Source organism: Staurois parvus, unplaced genomic scaffold, assembly GCF_062004578.1.
Source record: "Staurois parvus isolate SC_StPar_1 unplaced genomic scaffold, SC_StPar_1.0 ptg000276l, whole genome shotgun sequence".
NCBI lineage: Eukaryota > Metazoa > Chordata > Amphibia > Anura > Ranidae > Staurois > Staurois parvus.
Genome location: NW_028318072.1, coordinates 2,937,253 through 2,955,398, shown reverse-complemented (window position 1 = coordinate 2,955,398; position 18,146 = coordinate 2,937,253).

Genomic DNA, 18,146 nt, shown 5'->3' with positions numbered 1-18,146 from the left:
TAATGGGTTTACTGATCACTTAGCAGAGCTCCTCCTCCCATCCCCACACTACACCCAGCCTGGGAACTCAGCTGACCTCTTCCCCCCCACACAGAACACAGATCAGATCGGATTCCCTTACAGACACAGTCTCAATCTGCATAGTGTGTGGATGGATACTGCAACTGTGCTGGCATTCAGATCTGGGAATCTGATGTTTGTTTTTTGATACTGACCCTTAGTTGTGTGCAGGGTCTACATTGGTATTCCCAGTAGTGCCAGGCAGGAGAAATGACAGCTGAAATCAATTAATCAGCAGTCAGTCAGCAATTTAATATTCAGACATTTTGGAATGGTGGACAAGTAGAAGATTCTTATACTGTCATGTAAGAGGGCAAGACCTTTGCTGATTGGCTGCTGTTCAAAACTTTTTGAATGGCTACAAGTTACAATGATGGAGTAAACTCACTGAACTGCTGTCAGGCTTCTGATTAATTGATTTATAGAACTGAGCCTGTGGACTAAATACAGGTACCCCAACAAGCCTGGTTAGATGGGGGGTAACTGGGGGAAGAGAAAGACCCAAAAGCAGGGACAGACAGAAGGAAGGGAGCACAGCTGTAGGCTGCATTCACGCTTGTGTGTTTTGTAGCTCGAAGCTCGAAAAATGCTCAAACTTAAAAAATCAATTGTTCTCTATGGTGCCTGTCCCTGTGATCAGGTGTGAACAGGCACTATAAAGAACAATTGATTTCTTGAGTTTGAGCTTTTTTCGAGCTCCGAGCTACAAAAAGCTCAAGTGTGAATGCAGCCTTACACACGTCACACAGAAGTTTAATTTTCAAGTGTTCCTCATTCCCCGACTGGTTCTGTGTGTACACATATGGTAGGACATCCTCTGTTACTCTGGATGTGTGTGCATAGTACACACAAAGCAAGACATGCATTATACTCTGTCACTCTAGATCTGTGTGTACACATGTGGCAGGTTTTTTTACTGACCACATGATCTCTTAAAGGTTAATGTATGTGAGACTCTTATTTGCAGCATAGTAATTATGACACCCATTGTGGGTCCATGCTTTGCAGACTGTGTACAGTGTATACCTTAGGCTAGGTTCACACCTATACAGTTTGCATTTGATCCGTTTCTGCTGTGCGTTTTTGCACATGAGTATTTGACACATTGTTACTGCGTTTTTAATGCGTTTTGCATTTTTGTTTTGTTTTACTTGTTGCTAGGCAGATTAAAATGCAAAACGCATCAAAAACGCACTATAGGCTTTTCTGCAACATCTCCATTGAAGTCTATTAAACAAAAAATGAAACGTTTTGCATTTAAAAAAAGTCCCTGACCCTTTCCGAAAAAACATGGAACCTGTCCCATAGGAAATCATGTTAAATGGACTGCTGTGCGTTTCTGCAAAACGTAGCGGAAAACGCATAGACTTTTGGAGGTTTAGACTAAATTTAACAATTCTCCTTTAAGCCAGGCCCAATATTCACCACAAATTAAGCCACGCTCGTTGCGGCACATTCTCTGTCCCAGGGTGTCCCTTATTCTTAAAGAGAACTTCGGTCCCCTTTTAAAAAGTTAAAATTAAGCAGCTACAAATACTGGGCAAGCGGATTAACTTCCCTTATTGTCGCCTAGGTGAGAAAAGTGGAAGTGGGAGCTGGCACATGACAGAAAAAGGTACCCACTTCCAGAGATAAAGAAAGTTTCCAAAAGTGATGGTGGGGGGGGGGGGGGGGAAGAGGATGAGCAGAAGTTTTACTCAGCTTTACAGTGGTACTAAACCCAAAAGCAAACATTTATTATATAGCAGCTTACTAATTCCTAGATGTGACAGCGGCATTCATTTTCTTTGCTAGGCTTTCTTTCCTTTAATTTCATCTGGTGATCTGGACAAACCATATACCACTGGCAGGTGTGCTTACAATGATCAGCTTTTATTAATTTATGTAAAACCTTTATCTCAAAAGGTAAAACCCTGTTTCAGTCTTCTCTTCTCTACATCTGTTTAAAGTGCTGAATTTGTAAAGCTTGTCTGAGAGTTCAGAAAAAAGGGGGCGGAGAGCTAAAGTTACTCTCTACAGAGCTCACTGAGGATAGCTCTGAGAGCTGATTGGAGGGAAGAGACACACCCCCTCCACACAGCTCACAGGAACAGAGCTGAGGCTGTCACTCTGCTGGAGGTCCCTCCCCTGTCAGAATTTTTTCTTTTGGTGTCAGGAAAAATTCCCAGAAGTGACTCCTACAGATATGAGTTGAATTTGCCCCCTGAGCTAGCTGTGGTCCCTTGAACTTTCCTATTAGTCCTGTAATAAACATGACCTGTAGAAGTTATGTCAAAATAAAAAAAGAATAAACAGCAAAGGGCAAAGGAATAGCCATCAGTGTGTGGTCTCCCTGCAGCTGATATTTTCCCCAGGCCTGACTTACAAGGCTTATGCCTTTATTATGAGGTGACCATCTTCATAGAGGTCCTCATGTCTAAGCTGCCCCCCTCATTACTGGGGATCTAATGACTGATGGAAGAATAATTAAGCATCAGCAGCAGAGGTTCCGAAAGCACAGATCCACAGAATGAATTAAAAAGAGAGTGATGCAAGCAATGCAGCTTTTTCTCCAGCAAGGTGATAAGGGAGCAGCACAGCAGTTATATCACAAACTCTTACTCTGAATTTGGAGAGACAAATAGGCATAAAGTAGCTTAGAGCTCACACTGCAGATATACAGCTAGACCTAGGAGGCTACTGAACAGGATTGCCCAGGCAAAGGAAGTGCACTGATATTTTGTATGAAGGATGTAAGGAAAAATTAAACATTTTCAACCACTTACTGTCTAGATGTTCCTTCTAACACAGCACTTCATCACAGGGCCAGATCCAGCCTGTCTGATGTGGGGGTGCAATAAAAAAATGTCAGGGGGGCAGAGGATGCAAGGTCAGCAGGGAAGTGTATTGGAATCAGTAGGGCAGTGGATAGGGCTAACATTAGTGGGCAAGTGTACAGTGGGTTATCAAGGTAGTATACAGGGTTGGCAGGGCAGAGGATGGGGTCAGCAGGGCAGTATACAGGGGGTCAGCAGGGCAGTATACAGGGAATCAGCAGAGGATGAGAGATCAGCAGGGAGGTGTACAAGGGGGCAGTGTACAGGTGGTCATTAGGGCAGGGGACAAGGGTCAGCAGGACAGAGGACAACAGTCAACAGAGCAGATAACAGGGGTCAGCAGGATGGAGAACAGGTGTTATCACCTGTGTGATATCAAGGTAGAAGACAGGGATCAGCAGGGCAGAGGAAGGGGGGGTCAGAGGACAGTGGTCAGAAGGGCAGTGTACAGGGGACAGCAGGACAGAGGACAGGGATAAGCAGGACAGAGGAAAGGGGTCCACAGGGCAGGATACAGGGGGGAAGCAGGGTAGAGGACTGGGTTAGTAAGTCAGTGTATAGGGCTCAGCAGAGAAGAGTAATGGGTTTACTGATCACTTAGCAGAGCTCCTCCTCCCATCCCCACACTACACCCAGCCTGGGAACTCAGCTGACCTCTTCCCCCCCACACAGAACACAGATCAGATCGGATTCCCTTACAGACACAGTCTCAATCTGCATAGTGTGTGGATGGATACTGCAACTGTGCTGGCATTCAGATCTGGGAATCTGATGTTTGTTTTTTGATACTGACCCTTAGTTGTGTGCAGGGTCTACATTGGTATTCCCAGTAGTGCCAGGCAGGAGAAATGACAGCTGAAATCAATTAATCAGCAGTCAGTCAGCAATTTAATATTCAGACATTTTGGAATGGTGGACAAGTAGAAGATTCTTATACTGTCATGTAAGAGGGCAAGACCTTTGCTGATTGGCTGCTGTTCAAAACTTTTTGAATGGCTACAAGTTACAATGATGGAGTAAACTCACTGAACTGCTGTCAGGCTTCTGATTAATTGATTTATAGAACTGAGCCTGTGGACTAAATACAGGTACCCCAACAAGCCTGGTTAGATGGGGGGTAACTGGGGGAAGAGAAAGACCCAAAAGCAGGGACAGACAGAAGGAAGGGAGCACAGCTGTAGGCTGCATTCACGCTTGTGTGTTTTGTAGCTCGAAGCTCGAAAAATGCTCAAACTTAAAAAATCAATTGTTCTCTATGGTGCCTGTCCCTGTGATCAGGTGTGAACAGGCACTATAAAGAACAATTGATTTCTTGAGTTTGAGCTTTTTTCGAGCTCCGAGCTACAAAAAGCTCAAGTGTGAATGCAGCCTTACACACGTCACACAGAAGTTTAATTTTCAAGTGTTCCTCATTCCCCGACTGGTTCTGTGTGTACACATATGGTAGGACATCCTCTGTTACTCTGGATGTGTGTGCATAGTACACACAAAGCAAGACATGCATTATACTCTGTCACTCTAGATCTGTGTGTACACATGTGGCAGGTTTTTTTACTGACCACATGATCTCTTAAAGGTTAATGTATGTGAGACTCTTATTTGCAGCATAGTAATTATGACACCCATTGTGGGTCCATGCTTTGCAGACTGTGTACAGTGTATACCTTAGGCTAGGTTCACACCTATACAGTTTGCATTTGATCCGTTTCTGCTGTGCGTTTTTGCACATGAGTATTTGACACATTGTTACTGCGTTTTTAATGCGTTTTGCATTTTTGTTTTGTTTTACTTGTTGCTAGGCAGATTAAAATGCAAAACGCATCAAAAACGCACTATAGGCTTTTCTGCAACATCTCCATTGAAGTCTATTAAACAAAAAATGAAACGTTTTGCATTTAAAAAAAGTCCCTGACCCTTTCCGAAAAAACATGGAACCTGTCCCATAGGAAATCATGTTAAATGGACTGCTGTGCGTTTCTGCAAAACGTAGCGGAAAACGCATAGACTTTTGGAGGTTTAGACTAAATTTAACAATTCTCCTTTAAGCCAGGCCCAATATTCACCACAAATTAAGCCACGCTCGTTGCGGCACATTCTCTGTCCCAGGGTGTCCCTTATTCTTAAAGAGAACTTCGGTCCCCTTTTAAAAAGTTAAAATTAAGCAGCTACAAATACTGGGCAAGCGGATTAACTTCCCTTATTGTCGCCTAGGTGAGAAAAGTGGAAGTGGGAGCTGGCACATGACAGAAAAAGGTACCCACTTCCAGAGATAAAGAAAGTTTCCAAAAGTGATGGTGGGGGGGGGGGGGGGGGAAGAGGATGAGCAGAAGTTTTACTCAGCTTTACAGTGGTACTAAACCCAAAAGCAAACATTTATTATATAGCAGCTTACTAATTCCTAGATGTGACAGCGGCATTCATTTTCTTTGCTAGGCTTTCTTTCCTTTAATTTCATCTGGTGATCTGGACAAACCATATACCACTGGCAGGTGTGCTTACAATGATCAGCTTTTATTAATTTATGTAAAACCTTTATCTCAAAAGGTAAAACCCTGTTTCAGTCTTCTCTTCTCTACATCTGTTTAAAGTGCTGAATTTGTAAAGCTTGTCTGAGAGTTCAGAAAAAAGGGGGCGGAGAGCTAAAGTTACTCTCTACAGAGCTCACTGAGGATAGCTCTGAGAGCTGATTGGAGGGAAGAGACACACCCCCTCCACACAGCTCACAGGAACAGAGCTGAGGCTGTCACTCTGCTGGAGGTCCCTCCCCTGTCAGAATTTTTTCTTTTGGTGTCAGGAAAAATTCCCAGAAGTGACTCCTACAGATATGAGTTGAATTTGCCCCCTGAGCTAGCTGTGGTCCCTTGAACTTTCCTATTAGTCCTGTAATAAACATGACCTGTAGAAGTTGTGTCAAAATAAAAAAAGAATAAACAGCAAAGGGCAAAGGAATAGCCATCAGTGTGTGGTCTCCCTGCAGCTGATATTTTCCCCAGGCCTGACTTACAAGGCTTATGCCTTTATTATGAGGTGACCATCTTCATAGAGGTCCTCATGTCTAAGCTGCCCCCCTCATTACTGGGGATCTAATGACTGATGGAAGAATAATTAAGCATCAGCAGCAGAGGTTCCGAAAGCACAGATCCACAGAATGAATTAAAAAGAGAGTGATGCAAGCAATGCAGCTTTTTCTCCAGCAAGGTGATAAGGGAGCAGCACAGCAGTTATATCACAAACTCTTACTCTGAATTTGGAGAGACAAATAGGCATAAAGTAGCTTAGAGCTCACACTGCAGATATACAGCTAGACCTAGGAGGCTACTGAACAGGATTGCCCAGGCAAAGGAAGTGCACTGATATTTTGTATGAAGGATGTAAGGAAAAATTAAACATTTTCAACCACTTACTGTCTAGATGTTCCTTCTAACACAGCACTTCATCACAGGGCCAGATCCAGCCTGTCTGATGTGGGGGTGCAATAAAAAAATGTCAGGGGGGCAGAGGATGCAAGGTCAGCAGGGAAGTGTATTGGAATCAGTAGGGCAGTGGATAGGGCTAACATTAGTGGGCAAGTGTACAGTGGGTTATCAAGGTAGTATACAGGGTTGGCAGGGCAGAGGATGGGGTCAGCAGGGCAGTATACAGGGGGTCAGCAGGGCAGTATACAGGGAATCAGCAGAGGATGAGAGATCAGCAGGGAGGTGTACAAGGGGGCAGTGTACAGGTGGTCATTAGGGCAGGGGACAAGGGTCAGCAGGACAGAGGACAACAGTCAACAGAGCAGATAACAGGGGTCAGCAGGATGGAGAACAGGTGTTATCACCTGTGTGATATCAAGGTAGAAGACAGGGATCAGCAGGGCAGAGGAAGGGGGGGTCAGAGGACAGTGGTCAGAAGGGCAGTGTACAGGGGACAGCAGGACAGAGGACAGGGATAAGCAGGACAGAGGAAAGGGGTCCACAGGGCAGGATACAGGGGGGAAGCAGGGTAGAGGACTGGGTTAGTAAGTCAGTGTATAGGGCTCAGCAGAGAAGAGTAATGGGTTTACTGATCACTTAGCAGAGCTCCTCCTCCCATCCCCACACTACACCCAGCCTGGGAACTCAGCTGACCTCTTCCCCCCCACACAGAACACAGATCAGATCGGATTCCCTTACAGACACAGTCTCAATCTGCATAGTGTGTGGATGGATACTGCAACTGTGCTGGCATTCAGATCTGGGAATCTGATGTTTGTTTTTTGATACTGACCCTTAGTTGTGTGCAGGGTCTACATTGGTATTCCCAGTAGTGCCAGGCAGGAGAAATGACAGCTGAAATCAATTAATCAGCAGTCAGTCAGCAATTTAATATTCAGACATTTTGGAATGGTGGACAAGTAGAAGATTCTTATACTGTCATGTAAGAGGGCAAGACCTTTGCTGATTGGCTGCTGTTCAAAACTTTTTGAATGGCTACAAGTTACAATGATGGAGTAAACTCACTGAACTGCTGTCAGGCTTCTGATTAATTGATTTATAGAACTGAGCCTGTGGACTAAATACAGGTACCCCAACAAGCCTGGTTAGATGGGGGGTAACTGGGGGAAGAGAAAGACCCAAAAGCAGGGACAGACAGAAGGAAGGGAGCACAGCTGTAGGCTGCATTCACGCTTGTGTGTTTTGTAGCTCGAAGCTCGAAAAATGCTCAAACTTAAAAAATCAATTGTTCTCTATGGTGCCTGTCCCTGTGATCAGGTGTGAACAGGCACTATAAAGAACAATTGATTTCTTGAGTTTGAGCTTTTTTCGAGCTCCGAGCTACAAAAAGCTCAAGTGTGAATGCAGCCTTACACACGTCACACAGAAGTTTAATTTTCAAGTGTTCCTCATTCCCCGACTGGTTCTGTGTGTACACATGTGGTAGGACATCCTCTGTCACTCTGGATGTGTGTGCATAGTACACACAAAGCAAGACATGCATTATACTCTGTCACTCTAGATCTGTGTGTACACATGTGGCAGGATTTTTTACTGACCACATGATCTCTTAAAGGTTAATGTATGTGAGACTCTTATTTGCAGCATAGTAATTATGACACCCGTTGTGGGTCCATGCTTTGCAGACTGTGTACAGTGTATACCTTAGGCTAGGTTCACACCTATACAGTTTGCATTTGATCCGTTTCTGCTGTGCGTTTTTGCACATGAGTATTTGACACATTGTTACTGCGTTTTTAATGCGTTTTGCATTTTTGTTTTGTTTTACTTGTTGCTAGGCAGATTAAAATGCAAAACGCATCAAAAACGCACTATAGGCTTTTCTGCAACATCTCCATTGAAGTCTATTAAACAAAAAATGAAACGTTTTGCATTTAAAAAAAGTCCCTGACTCGAAAAAACGTGGAACCTGTCCCATAGGAAATCATGTTAAATGGACTGCTGTGCGTTTCTGCAAAACGTAGCGGAAAACGCATAGACTTTTGGAGGTTTAGACTAAATTTAACAATTCTCCTTTAAGCCAGGCCCAATATTCACCACAAATTAAGCCACGCTCGTTGCGGCACATTCTCTGTCCCAGGGTGTCCCTTATTCTTAAAGAGAACTTCGGTCCCCTTTTAAAAAGTTAAAATTAAGCAGCTACAAATACTGGGCAAGCGGATTAACTTCCCTTATTGTCGCCTAGGTGAGAAAAGTGGAAGTGGGAGCTGGCACATGACAGAAAAAGGTACCCACTTCCAGAGATAAAGAAAGTTTCCAAAAGTGATGGTGGGGGGGGGGGGGGGGGGAGGGGAAGAGGATAAGCAGAAGTTTTACTCAGCTTTACAGTGGTACTAAACCCAAAAGCAAACATTTATTATATAGCAGCTTACTAATTCCTAGATGTGACAGCGGCATTCATTTTCTTTGCTAGGCTTTCTTTCCTTTAATTTCATCTGGTGATCTGGACAAACCATATACCACTGGCAGGTGTGCTTACAATGATCAGCTTTTATTAATTTATGTAAAACCTTTATCTCAAAAGGTAAAACCCTGTGTCAGTGACTCATTGGGGTTGATTTACTAAAGGCAAATAGGCTGTGCACCTCAAGTACACTCCAAGTGCTCTTGGAAGTGCACTGAAAGTGCAGTTGCTCTCGATTTTGAGGGGTACATGCAAGGGAAAAAAACAGCAATTTTACTTGCACATGATTGGATGAAAGAAATCAGCAGACTTTCACCTAATTTCAGAGCTTCCCTTTGGATCCAAAGCAATTTCACTTGCAGTGCACTTGAAGTGCACAGCCTATTTGCCTTTAGTAAATCAACCCCATTGTGTAACTGCAGTGTTCATTGGAGTTTGGCTTGAACTTGTTAGTCTGTTTTATATCTGTCAGTATACCTAACACCCCTCAAGCCCCCACACACCAAATTACAATGCTGCTGTCAGCTGTGCCCACATGCTCCTTCATCCAGAACCAAAGGCTGAAATCTGAACAAAGCGCATATTTCTATAGTGTTTACTTGCCTTTCTCCAAAGCACTAAGTATAATTTCTCTCTGCTGTCTCGTTTCTCTGTTATCAGAATGAGCCACTTCTGATGAGTTTTCCTGACACCTAGAGAGTGTGTAAGGATTCAGGAATACATTATGTACAGAGTGCAGGATTCAGAAGTACGTTTCATACAGAGTGCAGGATTCAGGAATGCATTATGTACAGAGTGAAGGATTCAGGAATGCGTTATGCCAGCCCTCAAAATTTCCACTCGCCCACTTGCCTTGGGCGAGTGGAAATAAGGTGGGGGCGAGCAACGCCAGGACTAGGGGTGTGTGGGAGGGGCAGCGGTGGGGGTGGTGACAAGCAGTGATTTCCTGTATGACTTTCAATGAAGCAGCTGGAAGCTGCGGGAGGGAGAGGGTGGCTGGCGAGTAACTCTTAAGTCCTGGCTAGTAGCTTTGAGCCCTGAATTATGCAGGATTCAGGAGTACATTTCATACAGAGTGCAGGATTCAGGAATGCTTTATGTACAGAGTGCAAGGAATAGATAGAGTATTGCGGGACACAGCCCCTGCACTCTGGGACAAAGGTGAAAGTCCAGCCCATTCCGAGATTGCTGGGAGGCAGGGGCGGACTGACCATTTGGAAACTCGGGCACTGCCCGAGGACCCTGGGTCAGTAGGGGGCCCTATGAGATGCCCCTGGTACCTTTTTCATAGGCTTTTTTGAGTTTGGGCAAGGACTCAGGGGCCCCATGATCCCCTATTGCCCGGGGGCCCCATGAGTTGTCAGTCTGCCCCTGCTGGGAGGTATGATAAATCTACTTAGATAGCGCCGCCCGCTGTTTTTTTTTGTTCTAACAGTGGAAGGCACAGCCTGTGATTGACAGCCTCAGCAGTGTTCCTGTGTGCTGTGTCTCTTCTCTCCAATCAGCTCTCAGAGCTCTTGTACAGTGCGTATCTGTAGTTCCCCGCCTTCTGCTTTGTGGGCCTTTAACAAATCATTTTCATCTCTGAGTTTTACAAGGATGTACAAGACAAATGGCTGCAAATAAACAGGTACAACGTATTTATGAGGAATTGATTCATCTGTGTGTATCACCTGAAGCCAGTCACTTCATTTGGTTTATGTAGGGGTTTAATGCACTTCAACTTAAAGCATGAAACTAAGTTGCATTAACACAGTACATATTGTGAATGGGCATTTAAAGAATACCTGGCAATCCTGCCATCCTTGCTTAGGCACTTTATGTTGAGGAATGACAACTGTCTCCCCACTGTTTCTGCATTGTCACCCGGTCACATGCGCCCCAGGGTAGGCAGTGTCGACACACATTATGCAGACATGGCCTACTGCTGTCACTATCAGGAAACTGTTCCAGAGCAATGATGTGTAACAGATGCTGCGGTGAGTGCATGTAGACAGAAATCGACTGAAGAGGAAATGATCTACACTCAGATGCAAAAAAAAGTACTACAATATTTTATCCATGATAAGGGTGCCTCAAAATATTCTCTGAAGTAATCCACTAAAAGACCACACAAAGAAGCATTGTCTGGGCTGCAGAGCTGCAGAGTTTAAGAGTATACCAAGCTGTCCAAAAAGCTGCAATGGTTGTATAGTTTCAGATTGTATGAACTCTGCTGCCTCCTGGTGGTAGGTTAAATATATGCTCTCGTATCAAATTTTAAAAAATATTTTAATAAGGAATAATTTAACCACTTGCACTCCAGAGGATTTACCCCCCTTCCTGACCAGGGCATTTTTTGCGATACGGCGCTGCGTTACTTTAACTGACAATTATGCAGTCATGCAATGCTGCACCCAAATGAAATTTATGTCCTTTTATCCCACAAATAGAGCTTTTTTTTGGTGGTATTTAATCACCTGTGCATTTTTTTATTTTTTTGCGCTATAAAGAAAAAAAGACCAACGATTTTGAAACAAAAACAATATTCTTTACTTTTTGCTATAAAACATATCCAGTACAAAAATGTAAAACATCAAATTTCTTCATAAATTTAGGCCAAAATGTATTCTGCTATATGTCTTTGCTAAAAAAAATCGCAATACATGTAAATTAATTGGTTTACGTAAAGCTTATAGCGCCTACAAATGGTGGTGGTATATATACTGGAATTGTAATTTTTATTCTTTTTATACTAGTAAAAAACTGCCACTGACATCCCAATGACACTAATACAGTGATCAGTGCTAATAAAAAGCACTGACACTGTACTAATGACACTGGGCAGGAAGGGGTTAACATCTGAGGCAATCAAAGGGTTAACTGTGTGCTGTTTTACTATGTGTGCTGTGTGTGTTTTACTTGGGAAACATGCTGCTGTGTATTTCTGTGCTGTACAGAGAAATACACAGCAGCATGTTATTGCTGATAGGAGAGAGACCTGTGTTGTTTACAGACAGGTCTCTCCCCTGTCACTGTTTCTCGACGATCGCCAGGTGCCATCAGAGAATCTCCGTCTGGGACCTGGTGATTTACATCCGTAGCTGCCAATGGTGGCACGGGAAGGGCGGTACGCGCTCCCCCTACACGGCAATGCAAATCACGTATATATACACGACTTTGCACAGCCCTGCCGTCCTGTAGCAGTATTTCTGCAATAGGGCGGAGGGCAACTGGTTAAGATACGCCTCCTTAGAATGTTTCCATTAACTATTCAAATGCTAATACGAGGGCTGTTCAAGTCAGACCAGGACTTTTAATTTTACAGGTATTAAAAGGGATGCTAGTATGGCGGTACTACTCGCAGTAGTAAGTGGCAAGTGTGTCCTATTATTGATAAGCGGCACACATGTCGTGGGCCAGTCTAGAGACCGTAAATCAAGATGGCAGACAACAGTGTTAGTGCATGCATGGTACAGTGTGTGGTGATGAAGTTTCTTGTTAACAAAGCCATAAAACCTGTGTATATCTACAGAAGACTTTAAGCACAGTACAGTGATGAGACACTTAGCTGCTGTAAGACATCTGAATGGTGTAAGTGTTTCAAAGATGGCCATGCATCTGTCAGTGACGATCCCAGCCGTGGTGGTTCCCAGCCATTTCCCAGATGTAGTGGTCATGTAAAACAAAACAAGAAAAACCCATATGGTGCAGTACAAAACAGCTCCTTTATTCACTAAAATAGACAGCCATTTACAGACTCAAAGTAAGTAAAAAGGCCCAAAGATGTTGCAATAGGTGTAAACACTGATGGGAACCAAGACAGTGCTCTCAACACCGCCAGATTCCCAGTCACTAGCGCTCCTGCGTCACTTCCGGTTCCGGTCACGTCACTTTTGGTCAGGGGCGGACTGACCATTCGAGGACTCAGGCACTGCCCGAGGGCCTGGGTCAGTAGGGGGCCCCATGAAATGCTCCTGGTACCTTTTATAGGCTTTTTTGGGTGTGCTTTGAGTGTGGGAAAGGACACCGGGGCCCCATGATCCCCTATTGCCCGGGGGCCCCATGAGTTGTCAGTCTGCTCCTGCTTCCGGTCACCGCACAGCCTCGTCCTGATGCATTTCGTCATATCCAACACTCATAGGATATGACAAAACGCGTCTGGGCAAGGCTGTGTGGTGACTGGAAGTGACGTGACTGAACAGGGGAAAGATCTGTATTGTTTAAATACAGGTCTCTCTCCCGTTGGAAATCCTCAGAGATTGCCGGGTGTCAGCGGGGAATCACTGGCTGGGACCCGGTGATGGACAGCCAAGGCAGCGAATGGCGACACGGGTAGGGCGCACATGCCGCATGCGTGCCCCCTACTTTGAACTGCAAAATCACAAATAATTACATGATTTTGCGCACCCATGCCAACCTGTAGCAGTATTTCTGCTATAGAGCGACGTGGAAGCGGTTAATTCATTATGCTGCTAGCATTAGTAAATACAATAGGTAGTTACTAGGCCAATATGATGTCATACATCACAGGAGTCTTCATGGTATTTTTTTTTTCATCTGGTGGAGGGGCTTTCTCAGCTAAGCACCCCCTCCTGACTGCATGCCTAAGCTAAGGACAGATGGATTGCAGGAAGTAAATGTAACATGAATCAGCTACTCTTACTCAATATAGCCATGGCTAGAAATGCTGGGGGTGTTTTTCAAAGCGATTTATCAATAAAATAATGCATGGAGACATGGGTAGATGGGTGAATTTGCTTTGACTGGCTGCAAATCACTCGCCTAGCTACCTCTGTCACATCAGATGTGGCCTCTCTTTGCTGCTGATGAAGATAAGATGTATCTTCCCTGGGCATGTCCAGGAACCCAGGTAGTTATGGGAACAAATTCAAGTGGCTTGCACCTTCATCTGAGCCTAGTGAGTAAATGGGCTCTCTGCTGGGCATTATTGAAGTCTGAACCAACTCAATAAATATGTTTATGTATGACCTTGATGAAATGTAAGGCTTGATTTACACCTGAGCGGAGAGATTTGCTGCCATTTTTATTTGAGAGTTTTTTAGCATTTTTAGAAGAGTGTTACAAGCATTTTTGAAGTGTATTAGAAACGTTTTATGGCTTCAGGCATTTTTGTCTAGCCAATATGTAGTACTACCCCGTTAGGGGTTGCTGTTGAATTTTAGGTCCCCCTATAGCCCTGCACAGCCAAGTCAGTTAGCATTTTCCACACATCTTTCATCCACAGACAGAAATCAGGCCTTGAGCGTTGGATCTATTAATTTATTGAAGGGCTTAAACTTGGATAGGGTATAGGGGGGTATAGGATGCCCAAGGGAAATGCACTCTGAGGACAACTTCCTGAACTATTCACAGTTTCTTTTCTCTGTCACAGTGTCTGTTGGAGTGTTAGCCAGCTGCTCCAGTTGTACTACCCCAGACCCTAAATGAACTCCTCTTCACCCATCAATCTGAAGACTTTCTTCCTGAGCAGGGGTCTGGCTCCTGTTCCCTTAAATAAGGTGTGCAGTCACTAGCAGAGGCCTAATCTGGTTTCCCACCAGAGTGCTCCTTCCCCTATCCACCCAGAGGGTGCAGGTGTACTCACTCAGATCTGTACAGCTTGTGGAATGGCTGCTGCTACCATGCCTATCAGCTGAGCTGTTCCTTCCTTGCCACACAGGTGGTTTTCTCTCAGGTGACCACTGAGTCCTGAGGTTTTCTCCTTTCCAGCTCCAGGCTCGCAGGCAGCCCTATCCCAGCAGGCCTCCTGGAAGCCTTCTTCCTCCAGCCTCACATCTTCCTGACTCACACGCACTACACTCCAACTCCTGCCACTGAGCAGACACTAACACCTTTTAAGGGAGTCCAGCCCCTTGCCAAGCCTTCTGTTGGGGATTGGCTGAGGTCCCTAAAAGGTGCAGCCACTCCTCAGATCCACCCACTGCCTCCAACGCCCTCCTTTGAAAGCCTCAGAGGAGGAAATTCCAGAGGGGCTGGCCTGCAGAGACCCCTCTGGCTATCTCACCTGAGCTGCTAACCAGCTTCTTACTAATCATTAGGGATTTAGCTCCACTTAGTGTAACTAGGAGGGTGCTACAAATAGACAGCACTAGGGCGAGGGGGGGGGGGGGGAATTAGAGGTAGAGAGCTGCTGTTTCAGCAGAAAATGTGGGACAAAAGCTAGTAAAATGTCACACATTTTAAGGCTTTTCCATTGAAGTCTATGGGGCCAAAAATGCTTGTAATCTGCCAAAAAGAAGCTCATGACAGGCATTTTGCTTCAGGCGACAGAATGCTCATATGTGAACAGAGGCTATTGAAATGAATGGGATTTGGCTCACTGAGCTTTTCAGAGCTACAAGCTTCAAGCAGAAAATCGCTCAAGTGTGAACGCAGCTTAAAGGTCTCAAGGAAACACTAATAACTAAACATGTTTTAGATAGGGAAGGTGCATTTTATTGCTCGTGATCTGTAATCATGTGGTTACTGTCAGCAAACACTGTTTATATTGCAAAGCATGACGTGATCCCTGCAGCAGTTATAAATACAAAATTGATGTGGATACACCCTCTGCAAACAGCTTGTTGACTATTACAAGAAGTATGTGAAGGGGGAAAATCTGTTTCTGAGTATATTGCGGTGTTATATTGAAAAGAAGTATGATGTTTGGCCATAAGCCTTAAGATCAGCAGGCTGCTTGAAGCTGAATTTTGATGAACACAATGGGTACCCCAAGCTACACATCTTACCATTCCTATTACGTTATCCCAAATCTGTATTTACTGCTTACAAGTAGTGGCCACAAATAACTATCAGGCCAATCAACACTTCTATTTATTAGCCCGCTGAGTGCTCACATATATTTACTATGCAGAATATATATATATTTTTTAATGTAATTGATGCCCACTGTCACTTTCCACTGCATGGACAAGGTGACAGTGTCTTTTTAAAGTTTACTCCAGCCAAAACATTTTCTAGTTTTGGACAGCTAGGGAAAGTGGTACTGGCAGACGCACATGGTATTAAACTTATCTTAGAGGGGGAATCTTTTAAACAAGATTTGCTACATTCCTCTCTAATAAATTGTAAGCTCTCAGGAGTAGGGCCCCCCTAATCATACTGTATTGTATTGTACTGTAATTGTACTGACTCCCTTTATAATATAAAACACTGCGCAAACTGTTGGCGGCATATAAATACTGTATAATAATAATAACAACAGTAATAATAATTCCTGCTTTTGACTGATTGCTACATATTTTTTTTTATTATTTTTATCATAAATGCTAAAAATGCTTCCTAAAATGCTTAGGTAGAACAGAATCCTAAATTCTATAGCATGGAACCTCGGAAATAAATGTGCTGGAACAAGTGTTTATTGTCTTAACCACTTACCCTCCTGAGGATTTACCCCCTTCCTGACCAGGCCATTTTTACAGCACTGCGTTACTTTAACTGGCAATTATGCGGTCATGCAATGCTGCACCCAAATTAAATTACGTCCTTTTTTCCCACACATGGAGCTTTCTTTCAGTAGTATTTGATCGCCTTTGTGTTTTTTGTTTTTTGAGCTATAAACAAAAAAAGACCTACAATTTTGAGAAAAAAAAACAATATTTTTGACTTTCTTCTATTATATATGATATACTATATATATATATATCATATATATAATATGTCCAGTAAAAAAATTTTAAAAATTAAATTTCGTCATAAATGTAGGCCCAAATGTATTCTGCTACGTCTTTGCTAAAAAAAAATCCCAATACGCACAAATTAATTGGTTTACGTGAAAGTTATAGCATTTACAAATGGTGGTATATATACTGGAATTTTTTTTTTTTACTAGTAATGGCGGCAATCAGCGACTTATAGTGGGACTTCGGTGGGCATTCTGACACTGGGGGGAACTGACTTGGTGTCACTGACATCCCCAGTGGCACCCATACAGTGATCAGTGTGTGCTGTTTCACTGTGTGTGGTGTGAGTGCTTTCCACTATGCAGAGCCATACAAAATAGTGTGCAGGAGCTGACGGGAGAGATCTGTGTTGTTTATACACAGGTCTCTCCCCCATCGGAGATACTCAGTGATCATCGGGTGCTGGCGAGAAATCATTGGCTGGGACCCGGTGATTGACAACTGAGGCCGCGAATGGTGGCGCGGGTAGGGTGTGCATGCCCCCTACCTGGAACTGCAAAATCACTTGTATATACCTGATTTTGTGCACCCGTGCCGCCCTGTAGCAGTATTTCTGCTAATAATATTAATAATAATAATAATAATAATAATTCCTGCTTTTGACTGACAGCAACTATTTTTTTTTATTCTTTTGATCATAAATGCTAAAAATGCTTCCTAAAATGTTTAGGTAGAACAGAATCCTAAGTACTATAGCATGGAACCTCGGGAATAAATGTGCTTGAACAAGTGTTTATTGGCTTAATTCACTTGTTACAGTATGGGAGAATAAAAGGAACGTGTGTTTGATTGCTACATTTAAATCAATATTATATACTGTATATGCAATATATAATAATGCATTACGAAATATATTCTAAAGTAACTGGCTGTTGAGTTTGTAAACAAAGTAGGATGACTTCATCACACGGGGATATCTGGTAATTATTGCTGTTTAAAAATTGACTGGAAAGTACCATTCAGCAACACATCATCTTCAAACTATGAACTCTTCCAGCGTGACAACAGAATGCTTTTCAGAATGTAGATGGAGGAATGCTGCAGAGCAACTCTGCTAATAGTTACCTTCATTCTGCATATATTAAATATTGTAAAGACTGATCCAGGCACCAGGGGGAAATTTTACATAGCAAAGGAAAGCTGTGTCAAAATGTATGTCATTGAAAAATAAAATGTAAAAATGCCTTAAGTACAGAAAAATACCTGTTGATTCTACCAGAAATCTGTTTTCTGCCTATGCTGTACTGAAGTAGTTCCTTTGTTATCAGTCCTGCCCAGTTCACATCTGTGGACTACAGAACACTTTCCCCTATGTTTCGAGAAGAAATGGGCAGGTTTTCTGAAGTCACTTCCTGTCCTGGAGTGACAACTTTGTTTCTCTGTAGATACAATACATTCAGTGAACGTTGTTACCCTAGGACAGGAAGTGTGTTACTGGCAGTATCACACAGTGAAAATAAAGCAAAAAAGACGAAAAAAAAGATATAACTTATGCAGCCACTACATCAAAGGACTAGTAAACTATTACATACTTGTTCTTGGGATTGTTCTTTCGCAAAAGCCAAAACTTTACATATAGTTTTGGCTTTCCATACATTTCAACTCTCTTTCAGTTTTTGTATTGGGGCCTGTGCCCACACTGGGAGAGCGCCATGTCCACTTGTGTTGGTGACTGAAATAAATAAGGGGGTGTTTTTTGGATTTC